Source organism: Triticum aestivum, chromosome 2B, assembly GCF_018294505.1.
Source record: "Triticum aestivum cultivar Chinese Spring chromosome 2B, IWGSC CS RefSeq v2.1, whole genome shotgun sequence".
NCBI classification, from domain to species: domain Eukaryota; kingdom Viridiplantae; phylum Streptophyta; class Magnoliopsida; order Poales; family Poaceae; genus Triticum; species Triticum aestivum.
Window position 1 is genome coordinate 715068610 of NC_057798.1, and position 18740 is coordinate 715087349.

The 18740-nt window shown below is 45.9% G+C and overlaps 1 pseudogene; it reads left to right on the forward strand.

Annotated features, from left to right (window-relative positions):
* Positions 1 to 763: 763 nt before the first annotated feature.
* Positions 764 to 4852, forward strand: LOC123046906 (uncharacterized; annotated as a pseudogene).
* Positions 4853 to 18740: the final 13888 nt, after the last annotated feature.

Here is an 18740-nt window from a genome sequence, read left to right on the forward strand (position 1 = left end):
TCTACATATTTCTTACCCATCTCTCTTTTAAAAAATAAGCTTAACAGATAGAAGAATTTCTGCACTGGTATCGTCTATGAGGAAAGTATCTTGCGGGAATTCTCTATGCTCCAATGCTGATGTAAGTACCTGTTGTATATCACTATATTTTTACATCAGCATGTATTTTGTTAATCGGCGTGAATCCAACCTTTATCTGATCTAAAATTAGTTGTAGCAAAATGTTAAAGGCGCCAATGTTGATTTTTGTAAGGAAAACTGTCTTGTAGTTTTGTATCCTGAGCTGCATGAGTGTAGTATCTCATATCATGCACATTACTGAATTGTAGTGCTGCTCTGGTTGCCCATTCATTCATTGTGTCAATGTTGCTTTCGTATTACCTTACCTGGCTGATGATAGTCGTGCCATATTGTGTTGATTTGGTGTAGGCTAGTTGCCCAAACGTTTGTTGTGTCAATTTGTTGCTTTCCTATTATCTGACTTGGCCAATAATAGCAATGTTAGTGTGTTGATTTGGTGCAAGCTGCTGAAGATAAGAAGACAAACTCTGAAAACAGCAAGACAACCCGATTGTTAGTTTTTAATAAATCTAGGCCAGGTAATATGACAATAATTCATGATTAATCAATTTGGTTCCCCTCCTAATCTCTACTCCTAATGGAGCAGTTGGTGAATAGTCTGCGCGGTTTAATTTCGCTGGTTTTTTCGTCAGCCTCCCACCTCCGGGTTTTTTCGTCATCCTCCCACCTCTGTTAACTCGCAACCCTCAAAAATCACCCCACGCACGAACCACTCCCCTCCCTCTCCTCGCGCAAGCATCCTCTCCTCCTACCCTCGCATGCGCTAGGGTTCCTGCGCCGCCACCACACGGGAGCTTGTCGACCATCCCAGCGTCCTCCGGATCGCCGCCGCCCCTCTCCGAATCGCCGCCGTCACCGCCCCGGATCGCCGCCGTCGCCGGGCCATGGCGGTGGAGGTCGACGACACCCGGAAGCGCGGGGCGGCGGCCTTCCTGGACGACCCCTTCGAGGTGCTGCAGGCGAAGCAGGGCCGGTGCTCACCGTCCGCCACCCGGCCTCGGTCGCCGACCTCGGCATCAACATGGAGTTCGACCCCGTCGAGGCGGTCCAGTCCGTCTTCCCCGGCGCCGATCCGCAGGTACCCCCGCTGCCGCTCCGTGCCTCTTTCTTTCGCTTCTTGTTCTTTCGGTTGATTGGTAGATCGTGCGCAGACATGTATTAGAGCCCGCCGATTCAGTTCATCACAAGAACCAATCGAACTTGGTTACACCGCAAGAAAGATTGTGCCTTGAATCTTGAAACAAATTTTCTGTTGTCGATTCATATTGCCTTTCTTGAATTAGAATAGACTAAGAGTTCAGAGATTGATGGAATTGGAAATCAAAAGTTCAGAAGAATCATCCACCACGATTTCTCTCTTGCGTGTGCCAAGCGCTTCGTGTATAAACCGTTACAGGGAAGCATGGTAGGAATCACCCATGAGGATTATTCCTCTGCTGATCAATTATCGTACACACCTTCGACCTGACATGATCGCCTGCCCTCCTGCCACTTTGAATTCTTCGCACATATGATGGCTAAATTTAGGATTCAGAAGTAAACTGTCTGAACTAAATAACTGAAAACAAATAGCTTGCACATCTGTTCTATCCTTGTGCACAGAAGTTATGCCATGGTTTTCTGAAATCCTGGTATAGCTTTGGTTTATGCCACAACAGTGGACCTAAGAACCCCGATTTGTACCGTCTTGCTCTGTACATGTCTAATGGGTAATTTTGGGGAATTTCTAGCTTCTGCGGGGCTATCTCGAAGCGTCGGGAAATGTCTTGGATGCTGCCATCAGAAGCTTCAGGGATTATTTGGCATCGGATTCAGCAACGACCAATGCTGGTGCCTCCTCATCTGGAGGTATGGCTGACATGACTGAAAAATAACCCTGACTGCTTCTTTCTCTTGTTGCCTGATAGTTATAGTAATGTCTAGAGATGTATATTTTTTATAAACAGCACCATTCGTACAATTTGCATCTTGTCTAACTCTTGAACGATTGTTAATCGCAGTGGCATGTGATGTGCAGGTGATGAATACTCCAGCCAACAGGACTGAATGGGCGGAGCTAATTGTCAAGGAGATGTCGTCCGCTTCATATCCAAATGACGCCAGGAATCGAGTCTTCAGGATACTTGAAATGTTCGACAAATGTGCCGCAAACTGCAGTACTCCTGATGAGGCGCATAAAATGCGTGAGGTAACTAATGCATCCGCAGTTGCTTCATCCCTCCGTTCAAAAACATTACATATCATAATCGTCTGAGTTCAGACATTGACAGTGCCATAGTCAGAAAATCACAACATGAGGCACAAAGCTAATGATATCAAATTTGTGCCGCCATAAAGTATGTGTTATTAGATTAATCGTTGATTAGTGCTTGAGCCTAGAAAATCAAAATACACTTTATATTTCTGGAAAGGGGGTAGTTGATACTGCCAAATGGCCGGTTACTTCTGAGATGTGTTTCTGGAAATTTTGATGCGCTCACCTGTCCAGGCGCCGCAACCCCATAGAATGAAGCTTGATGCATGTGCAGAATCGTTAATTATCTTATATTTGTGCAGATGATTATAGCAACTATTTTGGGCTGACCTCTTGCTGTTCTAGCAAAAAAAAATTAGTATTTTGTTTTTCTATATGAAAGATCAGGTAATCTGATATCGAGCTCCTTATTTTAAAGTAATTGAATTTTGGGTTTGTAATGATTGTTCATGACTAATAGAAAATATATATTGTAAAATTACAGGACCGAATGGATTTTTGGTCTATTGCAAATATGTATAATGGATTATTGGTGATCTCGGTATTGGTGGTCTACTCCCTTTCATCCCTGTATTTCTAAGAAAACCAAACTAATATGCATCCATGTATTTTTTTTAATTCAAGTTCTTTCGTATGGGTTATGTAAAAAGGAAATGTTGCTTCTTTTTATTCAGATGCTTTGAGAACCAAGTCTACCTGGTTCTCTTCCTTTCAAAAATGCATTTTAATGTGCAGTGTACAGTGTGTAGAATGAGCAAACTTGTGAATCTAGAGCACAAACTCATGATTGATCAACGGAGTGGCACTGCCGGCTGGGTTAGAGTATAATCAACTGTACTTGGAGTTTTTTTTTGTGATACGCGTAGCTTTCAGCTTGCGAGCCTTTCAAATATGCAAGTGTCCGATGCCATAGGCTACTATGGAAGTTGAGAATGCTATGTAGTTTCCGGTACTACTTGCATTCAGAAATGAACTATTTCAGGCTGACCATCTAAGTTTTACATTCCGTATGTATAGCGAGATCAAATTTATTTGTTCTAGGGACATTTCAGAACATGCATATGGAATAAGATCATGAACATGTATATGGATTATGAATTTAGTATTTTTTTGAGAAGTGAATTTACTTTTATCTATTGATAAAAAAATATTTTTGTTGTCAGACGAAGGCCACGACGGATGGTGCCGGCGAGAAGGTGAGCAGCGGTGGAGATAAGCGAGGAAAGGAGTAGTGTGAGGCGGTTGGTGGTGTTGAAGATGATGAGAGGGCCGCACACTCGGTGCCATGCTACTGGAGGGCCCGCTGCTGGAGGCAGTCCTAGGGATTTTTGGATCAATGACAGTAACATTGGCGACCCAGGTATCTTCTTCCATCTCTGGATCATGAATCTATAGCTCTCTAATCTGCAAATACACGCAGTAGCGACGGGTACAATTGCATGGTTGTGACTGCCGACCAGTACACGAGTGGGGCTGCCATTCTCCTACCGGTAATCAGCTGCTCCAGTGCCACCGCATATATACTCCGATGAGTATCCTTGATATCTTCCCTCCACATTGCATCTAATGACACACTTCCACATTGCATCTGATGACACACTTCCAACTGGAATATATCAATTACATACCACGGTCATAAGTGTCACGCTTCCAACTTAGGACATGTCATGATGATGTGCTTTTTGGTTATCCTAGGACTTACAAAAACATGTCATCTAATCTGTTCCCCTTCGGTACATTAGAGGTTATAGGTCATTTGTTGAACGGTTATAATGACCTTTTCTTTGGGTAAGTCTATGCTAAAATATATGCAGATTTCCTCTCAAAACTATCTACCAGTCATATTGTTAAGGGAGGATCCAATCTATTACTTTGAATTTAAGCTATCACATTTATCATATAGTATTTAATATTGGTAGAAGATTAAATTATTGACATGACTTTAATTGAAATTTTTAGGTGAAATTTAAAACTTCCCTTGAGAGATGCTAAAGTACTATCTATTTGACCGGCTTGGTGTACATTGACCTTACCGCCTGAATGTTATGAATTATATTCGTGGTGGATGATATGAATGTCGGGGAGGTGATGGATAAGTATGACGAGGAACTTGTGAAGGCTGATGGCATGGAGAAGAAGGGGAGGATCTTGGCGAAGGAGAAGGCTAGATGAGTGTTAGCATTGGCAGACAACGGGTCATTGCAGATGGCATTCACTGAATTATTCAAGGAATTGAAGCTCCCAAAATGATCAAATAAATAAGATAGCAATGAGACATAGAATGTCGTGTAATTAATTATCTTTATCCTCAAAAAGGATGTCGTGATAGTAGTCGTGCTTTGCATATAAGTTGCTTCAACAACTATATTCTTGAAATGATGTGCCATAGGTAGGTGGAAAAACTAAGAAATACAAGCATTCCTCTGTGTGTGTGAGAGAGTGCTCTACACACTGCCTTCATGGATTAAACCGGTGCTCTGATTAAATGATAAATTGAGTGTACTTTTTTTTGATCAATGTATATATCTTTGTTATCCTGTGGCAATGCATGGCAAACGTACATATCTTAAACAACAATTTATGACCTTTCATTTTCGTTCTTATGATATAATATAAAGTTCAGTGTTACTTTCAGTCTATTTTATGGTAATGATGCATTGGATATATTTTAGTGTACAAACCATAGCCTCAACATTTGCACCGTAGCTTCACACCACCGTCTCGCCGTGCTTACCGTAGCACGGCATCTCGCCTCCTTCCCGGGCACAACTGAAGCTTCATTGGCCTACATACACTTCCCTAGACAATCTAAACTGCATGCATCACTAATAACAAACATGCAAAAACAATGAAATCAAGATTAAGTCCTAACTGCCTGCCTGCTCGCACACGACGGCAACAGCGGCCAGGCCAGGGTTGCGCCAGCTACGGCGGCTGGCATCCCCACAGCTAGGCTAGACAGCATGCGGCTGTGGCGGCGTCCATCATGCTCGCCCGCCTACCCGCAGGCCAGCACGCTCGCTCGCCGACGACCAACACACAAGCCAGCACAAGGCTGCGGTGACCCGTCAGCGCCCCCACGGTTGCATGCGGCTTTGGCCAGCAGGTACATGTGGTGGTCGCGCGAGGTCGTCAGGCGCCTCCCCCACCACCGTCCACGCTGTCAGCAGCCTCCTCTGATCACCTCATCATCATCGCAAGCCACCTCCTCCCCTGTGCTGGCATCGTTCCATGCTCCACATGAGAGAAGCGAGAAAGAAAGATTGGGTGGTTGCAGGTGGGACCGAGCGGGTACCTGGGCGTGACCGCATCCCATCCTGCCCCTAGATTTGGGATGGGTCTAAGGTATATCGGGCAGTCCGGACATTTAGGGATAAAGTGAGGGTTTGGTTGGGTCACTCATTTTTGACCGGGCACTGACTGGGGCGGATGTTTCAGACGTTTAGGGAGAAAGTAGGGGGGTCAACAGTAGATGTTGTAAGTTATTAAGAAGCTAAGAATTGGATAGATCAGTCTATGGCCCTATTGTTGAGGAGGTAAAGGAGTCCATGCAATCAACAGAGGAGTTCTGTGTGGCACGGGTGAGATGCTTGGCTAATGGAGCTGCTCATTGGCTAGCGAAGGAGGCTTGTGCGAATAGTTTTATTTTATTCGAATCAAAACATGTTGAGATGAATGAATACAACACAACCCACTTCACCTAAGAAAAACTTTAGTTAGAATGGGTTTTGTTTTATTCATTCATCTATCTGAGACCAAAACGTCACAAATACAATCCAGATAACATTATTGTGTTTGACAGTAGATGTGTGTTAGCTGATTATTAAAAAATATGTTAGCTGAGATGACATTGTTCTTAGTTATTTAGCTTTGTGAGTAGAATCTTAAATTTTATCAAAAGCCCGTGGCAACGCATGGGCGTTCTACTAGTTTATGTTATGATGCAGTGGTCTAGACACTCTCCACTATCAATAATACAAGCCTGCCAAAATCGCCATATGATTATGTTCAGTTTCCTCTGTCTCGAATGCAACGGAAAAAATGTATGTTTGTGAACCAATTAATGGCTAAAGCAATGATGGAAATGGTGGAGGAATAAGAGGTGCACATTCATGCACAACAACAACTGATCAATGTTTTTAGAGACTGTGTAGCAAAGCAGCAAGAACTTGCCCACATGCTTATGGGTGTCATGCGTGCTGAGGTTGCAGATTGTGATGTTGTAGATCGTTAGGTTCTGTTCATTTATTTGCACTGGCATCAATCTTTGATTTCCCACTGGATGTAATTTCCTGTAATATATGCTGGATGTGCAACATTTTTCCCTGTATGACGTACCTTTGCATGATTGATTTTGGTCCTGTGCATAATTGCTTGTCGCAATGGGCTCAAATCATCTAATTTGGCATAAAGAAATGTACGAACTTTAGTGGGCCCATTAAGTTAATGGGCCGTTACTAGGCTGAAAGTTAATGGCCGGCCCTCTTACCTCCCGGGTCGTTAATAGGCCGACATCGAAGCGGGCAACAGGTGGGCCCATTTGAATTCATGGGTTGTTAAGAAGACGTTACTAAGGTCGGGCTACATATGGCCCAACTATACTGTGGGCCTTTAGCAGGCCAAAAGAGACAGCGGGCTCGTACTGGACCATGCAGAGCATGGTCCACTAAGAGGCCGAAAGTCAGGCCGTACTGTAAGTGGCCCAACTATTGTGGGCCTTTAGCAGGCAGAAAGAGAAACCGGGCTGGTATTGGACCATGAAGAGCATGGGCCGTTAAAAGGCCAGAATTCAGGTCCCACTACAAATGGCCCAACTCATTTATGGCCCGTCAATAGGCTGAAAGACACACCGGGCCGGGAATTGGCCCAACACTTAAATGGGTCACTAAAAGGCCAAAACTAAGGTCCGACTACAAATGGCCCAACTCATTTATGGGTTGTCAACAGGCTGAAAGACAAAACCGGGCCGGAAATTAGCCCAACACTTAAATGGGTCGCTAAAAGGCCGAAAGATGTACATCCTGAAACTTGGCCCATCCCTTGAATGGGCCGTTAACAGGCCGAAATCACATCGGGCCGATATTGAGCCCAAATATATGGCGAGCTGTTAACGGGCTCGAACTGACAATGGGCTGCAATGGTGTCAAATCTTTAACGGGCCGTTGACGGGCCGAATTGGCACATCTCGTATGGGCCGTGGGCTTAAATGGACCTGACACAAGTAGGCCTTATATGGGACGGCCTGCTAATTTTTACTGGGCTGGCCTTTTTCACCGGAATGGGCCACTGTTGGGCCGTGCCACATGTCGACCTATCATAGGCTCCTCCTGTCCAATGAGTGGATGACATCTGTCCCAACGGTGAGCGAACACGTGTTTCCTCCGGCCAATGAGAATTTTCCACGTGGAAAATCCTCATTGGTCAGGGCTGTTAACGGGTTATCGGATCCAAAACCGGACCCGATAGCTTAATGGTGACCTGTTACGGTGGATGCCACGTGTCTGTCACCCTTGACGAAAGCACTTTCATGACGCGCCATTTATTGTCTTGGAAGTGGACACTCCCGTGATGATAATTTTGATAATGTCATGGAACACTTCTACAACAGCACATGTATGACTATCTTGATTCTGTCATAAAATCGTCATGGATGTACATGCATGACAGAAAACGTGACCTACTATGACAAACACGTATCATCACGGAAGTGTATTTTTTTGTAGTGCCTGAAACTGGTGTTGAGACAATTATGACATACATAAAGAAAACATTTGGTGTTAATGTGCCTAAAAGCTTGGCATATAGGGCAAGGAAGCAAGGACTTGAAATTGTGCAAGGAGATCACAAACTGCAATATCACAGAGACTGTCTACAGTGTGTGCTAGATACTAACCCAGGCAATAGATGCATAGTCACAACACAAGAGGACCTAGAAAATCTAGCTCCCACCCCCAGGTTTCACTACATGTTCTACTGCTTGTTTGCATGCAAGGAGGGATTCCTAAATGGATGCATGCCATTTATAGGTATTTATTCTTACACATATATCTAAGATGGTTGCACTCTTGTTATTTACAACTAATGTCATCATATCTTCAGGTCTAGATGGTTGCTTCATCCAGCTCAGCACTAGACAACCGATATTGGCAGCTACAGGGAGGGATGGGAACAAGAACATCTTCCCCATAGCCTTTGGTGTTGTTGACAAGGGAGAAACAGATAGCTGGACATGGTTTCTCACACAGCTGAGAACTGTTATTGGAACTGGGAACAAGTTTGGCAAATAAAAAATTATGTCTGACAAGCAAAAGGGATTGTTGAATGCAATCAATGATGTATTCCCGGACTCCCCACAAAGTATATATATGCCAACTTCCATTCTACTGGTTTTACAGGGGAGGAACTCAAGAAACTCTTAGATCAGGCTGCCTATTCCTTCACTAAGCATGGTCATGATAAAGGCATGGAAAATTTGAAGAAAGAAAAGTTTTGAGGCTTGGCAGTGGTTGTCATAGATACCATACCATACTGGGCAAGATATAAAATGGATACTGTTTGCAAAACCAACCTGGTTGTAAACAACCTTAGTGAAGTTTTCAATAGGATGATATTGGATGTTAGGAACAGCAAGCCAATCAGGACTATGTTGGAAGGCATAAGAAAAAAGTAGATGATCAAGTTTCATAAAATCAGAGAGAAAACAAAGACATGCAGATGGGAGATCACACCAACCTACTCAGAAATTTTAGAAGAAGGCAATAAGTGGGCTAAGTATTGTGAAACATACATGGCAGGTCCAGGCATCTGGCAAGTGACTAGTAGTTCTGAGAACACATATTGTGTTAACTTGAACAACTATACTTGTGACTATAGGAGGTGGGACATGGCAGCTGTGCCTTGCAGTCATGCCATTGCTGCAATGCAGAAAGTGAAGTTATATCCTGAAGACTTTGTCAATGATTCCTTCAAAAACCCACGTACTGTGAAACATACAAGCATATAATTTTCCCAGTTCCAGGTCCTGACCACTGGCCTCATGCACCTGGAGATGACATATCTCCACCAGTGTTCAAAGAAAAGAAGGAAAAAGCAAACTGCCAGGAGGAAAGGTATATTTGAGGTGCTAGCAAAAAAAGGACACCTCAAGAATTGGTATGGTGACATGTAGAAACTGCAAGAAGCAAGCCATAGGTTCAACAATTGTGGTGACCCTTTGAAGCCTAAGTTTCAGATGAGGATGAACAAGCACCAGGTCATTTGAGTCACTGTCTCATTGTTGGATTTCGGGTTCCGCAAACCCTAGAGAGGTTCGAACTCTTGGGTGCGTTAGAAGATCTCACTCTCCCCTTTCTGCCAACTCGCCAATCTCACACCCTAGCGCGTCATTTTACCCAGGTTTGGGCCACCTTGCGGTGTAAAACCCTACTCCTGCTTTGTGGTGGATTTGCCTCGAGGGATTGAGGCTGAACTAGTATAGTGGAGAACAACCTCACGAGGTGTGTTCTTCGGTTCAAGTGAGCTAGTGAGGGTGGAGTGGATGTCGTTCCTCCTCGCCCATGGTGGTGGCTAGGTCCTATTTATAGTGGCCTTGGTCCTCTTCCAGAATGGAGGCGGGAAGGGATCCCACAACGGCCAAATTTTAGGGGAGACAACAAGGACATCTTATCCTGACTAAAGTGGTCTTGGCCTGCAAAAGCCTCTGGTCGTGACGCTACAGTAGGCTCGGCGATGACCTCCGTCCTGCCATCCTGGCGGTCTTGGTCTTGTTGCATGGGAATGGAAATCTTTGGCTGCTTCCTTGGGACTTCGCGCCTATTGCTTGCCTCCTTTGCACCAAGAGGAAATTAGTACACTGCGCCCGCTTGGCCTCGATCGTCATGGCTCACGTCACCCAAACCTCACAAGGTGAGCCTTGCATAGAAATCTCTGCTCCTCGGGAGCCAGCCTGAGGAGGCTGATCCCCTTCCAGGTCTTGGTGTTGTTTGCCTCACGAGGCTTGGCCCCTCGCGAGGGTCTTGGGTTGTTGATGTCGAAACTGGTCCATACCAGGTCGTTGATGGAGCCACGCTGTAGGCCTTAGGCAGGCAAGTCTGGGTACCCCCATATCTAGAACGCCGACAGTAGCCCCCAGGCCCAAGGCGCGCTCGGACTTGGCTTCTAGGCGAAACCAAAGGGCAAGTACGGAGTGCCGTGGGCCCTAATCACCTGTGGCCTTGGGCGACATGTGGCGATTCATGGGACGTGGGCGTCTCCACTTCCCCATGCTGCCTCGGCATCTGTTCCTAGTTGACAAAAGGCTGGCGCCTGCTGCGAAACCTTCATAGCCTTTCTTTCGTCTTGCTCCAGATCCCCTTCTCTCTCCACGCCGAAAAATCCTCCAGATCTGCTGATCTCCTCCACCAAGATTACGCCTGATGGCCTCCGACAAGGCGAAGTCTCTGGCCCCGACTGCACGCTCGGCCCCCTGCTTCGAGCCAGCCTTGGGTGCATGCACCATTACCAAAGAGAAGAAGCTCGCCACCGCGCTCCAGTTGACGGCGAGCAGCGACAGCAAGGGGGAAGAGACGACGCTCTGGGTCGGCTCTGCCAAACCGGAATCTTTGGGCGGTACCTTCTATCCCTTCTTCCTGCATAGTATTTACGGCGGGCTGGTCCCACCTTTCTCCCGCTTCTTCTACACTGTCCTTCGCCAGTACGGGCTCCACGCCCTCCATCTTCACCCCAACTCCGTCCTCCTCCTATCAATCTTTGTCTTCTACTGCGAGGCGTTCGTGGGGTGATCCCTCTGTCGCGTTGCTTCGCCACTTCTAGCTCCGGGTGAACGGTAGCCAATCATAGGATGCGTTTGCTTCATTGCAGCCAACGGCAGCAACACGATCTCTCGTGCTGGGAAGAAGGTGGAGGACTTCCAGAACAAGTGGATCTTGATGGACGCCAAGCGTTCGCACTCCCTGCTGGAGCTTCCAACTGGGGTCACGACATCCGGGGAGGGGTGGTCTCACGAGAAGCTCACTGACCCCCTGGCGAAGCCACTGCTAAAGAAGATGGCGGCTGACTTCAAGGCGGAGAAGCTGACGGGGGCCATGATCGTCAAGGAGTTCCTAACACAGCAGCTGGCGCCGCTCCAAGCGCGCTCCCGTCCCTTGTGGAAGCTTGGGGGTGCAGAAGACAAACTCCGGTTGTGCCCGGACAACCTGTCCGACGAGGAGCTGAGCAAGGTCATGCACTCCTTGCTCCAGAAGGACCAGCCCCCCCGGAGGACCACCTCCCGTTGTACCGCCGAGATGACGGGGAGTAGCCGCCGCCATGCCTATCTTCAATGAGTGCGGGCTCGTGTCGCTGGAGCCTTTCCTACCGGCAGTCTCCCTGGTGGACATGTCCTTCGGTGACCACTCCTCCGAAGCTACCTGGGAGGGGGAGGGGAAGACCTCCCCCCCACGGCAGAGCGACCTACTCTGCACCTTCTCCGATGATGACGACGCATGTGCGGACCTGGTCAGGTAATCGGCGCGCTCTGCCGGGGTCACCATGAGATCCGGGGGACCCCTTCAAAGAAGCAGAAGCGTGGGGTCCCGAAGAAGGACATGTCAGTGCTGATTCCCCTGAGCAGCGCTCCTGCTTCGCCACCATCATCTAGCGCGGGGCCGGCCGCGCACTCGTCCGCTCCTGAGAGCGCTACGCCGCCCGCGCCTGGGAAGTTCGCGCTTGTGGGCCTGAAGAAGAATTACGTCGCCGTGGATCAGTAAGTGCACCTCCTCGCCCTTGCTCTTGGATTTAGATGTAGTGCTCAATATCTTCATCTGATGTCAGGCCACCATCAGCGATGAAGAGGAAGAAGGGGGACGCTGGAGCCATCGAGGCCAAGCGCGCCGCTGTGGTTGCCGCGGCTCCGACTCAGAGGGACGTAGCAGCTCCTGATGCTCCCGCAGGGGTGCTGCCCTCCCGAAGCTTCGGAGCCCAGCCTCAAGAGGAGACGACTCCCGCGGGCAAGCTGACTTCGAAGGCGCTTGTCCCCGACTCGCTTGCCGGGGTCCCAAGATCTCCGGAGCCCCCGATCTTATCCGCTGCTGCTGCTCCATGAGTCTTCACTACAAAAAAATACACTTCCGTGATGATACGTGTTTGTCACAGTAGGTCGTGTTTTTGTCATGCATGTATATCCATGACAAATTTATGACAGAATCAAGATAGTCATACCAATGCTGTCGTAGAAGTGTTCCATGACATTACCAAAATTATCATCACGGAAGTGTCCATTTCCATGACGATAAATCGCGCGTCACAGAAGTGCTTTCATCAAGGGTGACCGACACGTGGCATCCATAACGGAACGCCGTTAAGCTATCGGGTTGGGTTTTGGATCCGATAACCCATTAACAGTCCCGACCAATGGGGATTTTCCATGTGTAAAATCATCATTGGCTGGAGGAAACACGTGTCGGCTCACCGTTGGGACGGATGTCATCCACTCATTGGACAGAAGGCGCCTATGATACATCGACACGTGGCACGGCCCAACAGAGGCCCATTCCCGTGAAAAGGCCAGCCTGTTTGACTTGGTCAAAAGGTGGCGGGCCGGCCCATGGAAAGCTTGTTAACGGCCTGTTCACATATAGCCCATTTATAGCCCACTAACCCAAGGCCCGTTACGCCCTATCCGAATTAGGCCCAGTAGCGTCATCTGGGCCATCCAATATGATTCCAGCCCGTTTTCACTTCTGGCCCATGTATGGCCCATGACGTCTTTCGGCCCATATGAGGCCCTATGTAACTCTTGGCCTATTAACGGCCTGTGGTGAAACTGGCCCGCAATGAATAGTGTATCACTTTACACCCATTAATGGCACGTGGTGAAACTGGCTCGTAATGAACAGTATATCACTTTATACCCATTAAGGGCCCGTTATTCAGTTGGGCCGTTTCCAGCAAATGTTATCTTTCGGCCTTCTCAGAGCCCATTTATTCTTGGGCTCATTTCCAGCATTCGTTTACTTACGGCCCGTTACTGTCATTTTCTGCTTGTGGGCCAAATTCAGCCCGTGGTTACATCGGCCCGTTTGTGGTCCGTTACTACGTTGGGTTGTTTTCATGGCGTCATCAAATATGGCCTATTAACGATGGCCAGTTATGGTCATACGGCCCGTATAGGGCCCATTGATGATACGGCCCGTAGAAGGCCCATTGTTTCTACGGCCCGTAGAAGGCCCATCGTTTCTACGGCCCGTAGAAGGCCCATTGTTTCTACGACCCATAGAAGGCCTACTGTTTCTACGGCCCGTAGAAGGCCCACTGTTTCTAGGGCCCTTAGAAGGCCCAGTGTCACTACAGTAAATATTAGCCCATGGTTATTGTGGCCTAGTTTTAAAAAAAACTGCACTGACTACAAGGAAACAAATAAACAAGACAACAAGGAAATAAATAAGCAAGCAACTTATGCTAGGATATCACGGCTATTACACATATTACATCCACTAGGCATCAAAGTTCGCGACCAGTGCAAATATAGGGAACAAAGCAGCATATCATATACACTGGTTGTCAAATTTGGCGACCAGCGCAAATAAATGCCGCAACAAAACAAATCCAGAACGGAAACCACTTCAGAAGATCTCAAGAAACAATATCCTGGGTACCCATAATGCTGGCAAGATGCTTAGCAAGCTTATTAACTTTCTCTTGTTTGGCGCTTAAATCCTCCAGCGTTTGCTGTTGCACCAGAAAATATGCATCTGAATTCTACAGGGACTTCCTCAGTCCTTCAGCTTCCTGTCGCAGCACATCTGATCAATGTCTTTCAACTTGAAGTTGAGACTCAAGAAGATGAACTAATTCAGGCAGCGAGTTCGAAGAGCTTGTGCCAATAGTAGTGGCCAGTAACTCGAACACTACATCAAGACAAGACTTTTGGGTTCCCTCACTATCGTCAAGATAATTTTTATCAGCTTTCTTGGAGACCAACAGGGATGTCTCGCTATCTTGAACCTTATCTGCATTACTTCTTTTACCATTGGATAACGCGATACTGTTCTCCAATATTTTGTACGCATTCTAAAAGAGAAACAAGAAGACACATCACATGCTTACCATGTTGTATATGAAACTCATTTTGGTAAATGATTTCAGTAGTAAAGTGGACAGGATAACAGCATGAAACAAACATATATCTATGTACCATGGTCACTTTATGATCTATATCATTCTAGTTTTTGTTGCCAAATCAAGATAGAGACACAGTTTAAATAATATTTGTTCAAGACAAAGCAGAATAGACAAAATATAAGTGTGGGTAACTATAGAGCAATAACAATACTTGTAATGTGCATGACATGAGAACATAACTGTTTATTCTATTGAAACTGAAATCAACATAGAGCAGGTTACAACAGCAAATCAGTTAAAGAAACAGGTTTAAAACATACCTGTTGCGCCATTGGAGTTTCAATTCCATCCTTCAAATTTGAAAATAGTTGGTATGAGTAAATACAGTAATGCAAGAGCAAAGGAGTATGAACCATAGCTACAGAACCTGACCTGAGAACAAATCTTCTTCTCCTTTAAGCGTTGAGTTGGGATTCCGAGTGGTGGTCCTCATGCTTTGGGCACTGCAGTTCCCTTACTAACCGCTCGTGTTTGGGTGCTCTGTGGTGGAGATGGTGCTGTGTCAACTGGAACTGGGTTACTATCTGCCAGGGTTGGGGTTAGGAGGGGTGTAGCTGGTTCTCTGTCCAACTGGGTAGGGGTAGAATCTGCGGGAGTCCGGGTTATGTGTGGTGGATCTGGTCCTTGGGCAAGTACAATCGTGGTTCTATCTGCATCAACTGGTAGCACTATCTTTTCTGAAGACCGTGTTGTTACTCCCTTAGATACTACCATCACGCTCTCCAATTCAAATGGCTGATAAACAAGAAAAGTAATTGAAAGTGGGTAGACATTGTATGATAGACATGTGCAATGGATAGTGGGGAATAAAAGAGGGCATGAAATAATTCATATTTATGTTGTCTAACCAAACAGGATAGCATGACACAATTTCACATATATGATGGCTAACTAAACAGGATAGCATGACACAATTTCACATTATGATGGCTAACTAAAAAAGATGGAAAGACATAGTTCAAAATATGAGACTATGTAAACAGGATGACATGACATAACTATATAATGTGTTTATTAAATAGGTTGGCATGCCATAATTCACATACATTCATGGATAGAATGCCATAATTCTAAATATGATGACTGTAAACACTAAACATGATGAGATGATATAACTATATGATGTCTTTATTAAATGGGTTGCCATGCCATAATTCAGATAGATGATGTGTATGTACTATGTAAACATGATGGCATGATATAATTCAAATATATGATTTATATAGTAAGCAAGTAAGCAGATGGCAATTTATATATGATGTAAAAACTAAGCAATGCAAGACAACATGCATGACATGGGTAATATAACCCTGCCAAGTTTGAGCATAGACCTCAGGGGGGAAATAGGACTGGTATCAATCTCTGAATCCTCCTCTGGGGAGCTCTCTGTAGCCAGCAAGATGTCTGCTTCAGCAGGTAGCATTGTCTGCTCTGAATACCTTGTTTTCACTCCAGATACTTCCATCACCACTTCAAATGGCTGATGCACAGGAAGAGTAGTTGAATATACAAAGTTGTCGACAAATGGAACACGTAATACAAAAAAATGATAGCATGATATAATTCACATACATGATGATTGGCTAAACAACATGGCATTGCATAATTCACATATATAATGCCTTTGCAACAAGATAGCATTGTATAATTCACATATATAATGTCTTGCAACAAGATGGCAATGCATAATTCACATATATGGTAATTACACACTGAACATGTGGCATTCACACAAAGCATGTCTAAACTAATCAAATAGCATAGCAATGCGAGACACCATACGCACGATATGAGCAACATAACCCTGCCAAGTTAGTGCATACACCTCGGGGGGAATAGGACTGGTCATCTGTCACTGAATCCTCCTATGAGGAGCTATCCGTAACCAGCAAGATATGCGCTTCGTCAGATAGCATAGTATGCTCAGAAGACCTTGTTTTCACTCTAGAATTTGCATCACCGTGTCAAATGGCTGATGCACACGAAGAGCAGTTGAATGTACTAACATTGTTGACAAATGTAATATGTAACGAAAAAAAGGATGGCCTGATATAATTTACATATAAGATGACTGGCTAAGCAGGATGGCATTGCAAAATTCACATATATGATGCCTGGCTAAACAAGGTGGCGTTGCATAATTCACATAAACGATGAATAAACTAAACAGATGGCATTCACACAAAGGATGTCTAAACTAAGCAGATGACATATTTGATGTATAAAGTAAGCAATGCAAGACACCATATGCATGATATAACCAACATCAGCATGCCAAGTTAGAGCGAAGACCTCAGGGGGTAAATAGGAGTTATCTTCTCCTTTTGAATCCCCCTCAGAACAGATATCTTCCTCTCGATTACAATCCGAAATGCGTGGAGGGGGGCTGCCTTTGCGCCTACCATGGAGCGACGTCTGCATGAAATTATATTGCCATGCAAGGCTCGTCTCTTTTGCTCTACATGTTCAGTTCCATTGTTTACAATAACTGTCATGCATAGGAATAAAACATAGTGAGATTATGTAAGGAGTGCATGAAGAAATCCAGAGTGATGGTAGCCACCTGTGGATAGACCCAAAACCAATAATAGCAGGCAGATAATGGCTTCAGTTCATAAATACAGATAATGGTTTCTTTACTGTTTTTTCCCACCCAACATGAAACTCATAGTAGACACCGGAAATTAACCAGATAGTAGATAGATACTATTGATAGTGGCCCCGATATGTACCCCACAACCATTTAAAAACTCAAGTTTGACCATTAGTTTGAAGCTGACTCAGAGTCTAATCGGTGAACAGGACGATAAAGTAGCATGTAATATTAAGCGATGCATAACGTAAGCAGACACGAAAGAGTGCGACCTCTCTTGCGGACCCGTGTAGTCCTCGAGGTCATCTACTCGGTTGATGATGGTAATGCAGTTTTCTTGGCTGCCAGCGGCGGGGAAGAAGATTTGAGGTGGCGAAAGACAGTCTGGAGGCCGGATCCCTGCTGTGCTGCACCCTTCTGTCGTTGGAGCAGCTGAGCTGGGGTGGACGACGGCGCAGCAGGAGCGGGACAAACCACGCAAGGTTTTCTTTGACAACTATCTGTAAGAGAAGTAATTCTGTAAGGGCTCGTTTCAATTGGAGGATTCCAACAATACAGGGATAGGAAATAAACAGGAATAGGATAGGAATGCACGTGCAAAACAGAGAATTTAAAAACACATGATTTCTGCCAATCTGGGTGTTTGATTCACAACAATTGGAAGATCACAGGATTCAAAGAAGCATGGTGAGATTAAGTCAAACCACAAGAAAATGTACGGTTATAATGCTATTATGCTACTATCTCTTAGTCTTGTGCTTCATGAATAGGAATTTGAAAAGGAGGACAAGTGAAAATTAAAATTCCTACGTTTTTTCTTTCAAGGAGACACTAAAGGAACAAATCTGTGTGCTTAGTGGACAATATGTATAACATGTAGAGTAAAAAAGAGATGCAACAAGTGTACAACCTCTTTGGCGAAGCCATGTCGATCTCAGCGTGATTGGGTTGGCCGGTGAGGATGCTCCGGCTGACTTTGCTGTCGGAGGAGGGGAAGAAGATCTTAGGCGTCTGGAGATGGAGCCCGAGGTACTGCTCCATTGTGATGGAGGGTTTCGTCGTTGGAGCAGCTCCAGTGAGTTGTACGACACTGAGGCTGAAGCAGGACAAGAGAGACAACGAACAATGTTAACCTGAGTAGAATTCTAATAGCATCTCCAATACATGACGTAAAATACATAACCACAAAGTGCTAGATGTAAAATACATCAGCCGCTCATCTCTGAACTTAACTGTCGAAACTGAACCTAACTGTTGAAACTGAATTTTGCTGTCGAAACTAAATTTTGCTGTCAAAACTAAACGCACTAGCAAGGTGAGGCTACACGTCGTTCAACTGACTTTTTCATCCCTGGTCAGTCGATTTTGCAGCCGTTGGATACGAAATCAAGGGCCTGCGGTTCATCTTCAACCTCCACCCCCCTGAGCCGCCAGCCACCACCGGCCAAACAGCAGCCCCCCGCCGCCCGTGGCCGGCGATGCATCGCCCCGCCCGCCCCGAAAACACTCCCCACCACCGGTCCGCCGCCTCCCCGGCCATCCCTCTAGGCCCCCCTGTGCCGAGCTTTTTCTCCAGCGATCCCCACACCACCGCCCCGCCAACGCCCCGCCACCGCCGGCAACCACCGCCCCCATCCTGAACCCTAAGATAGA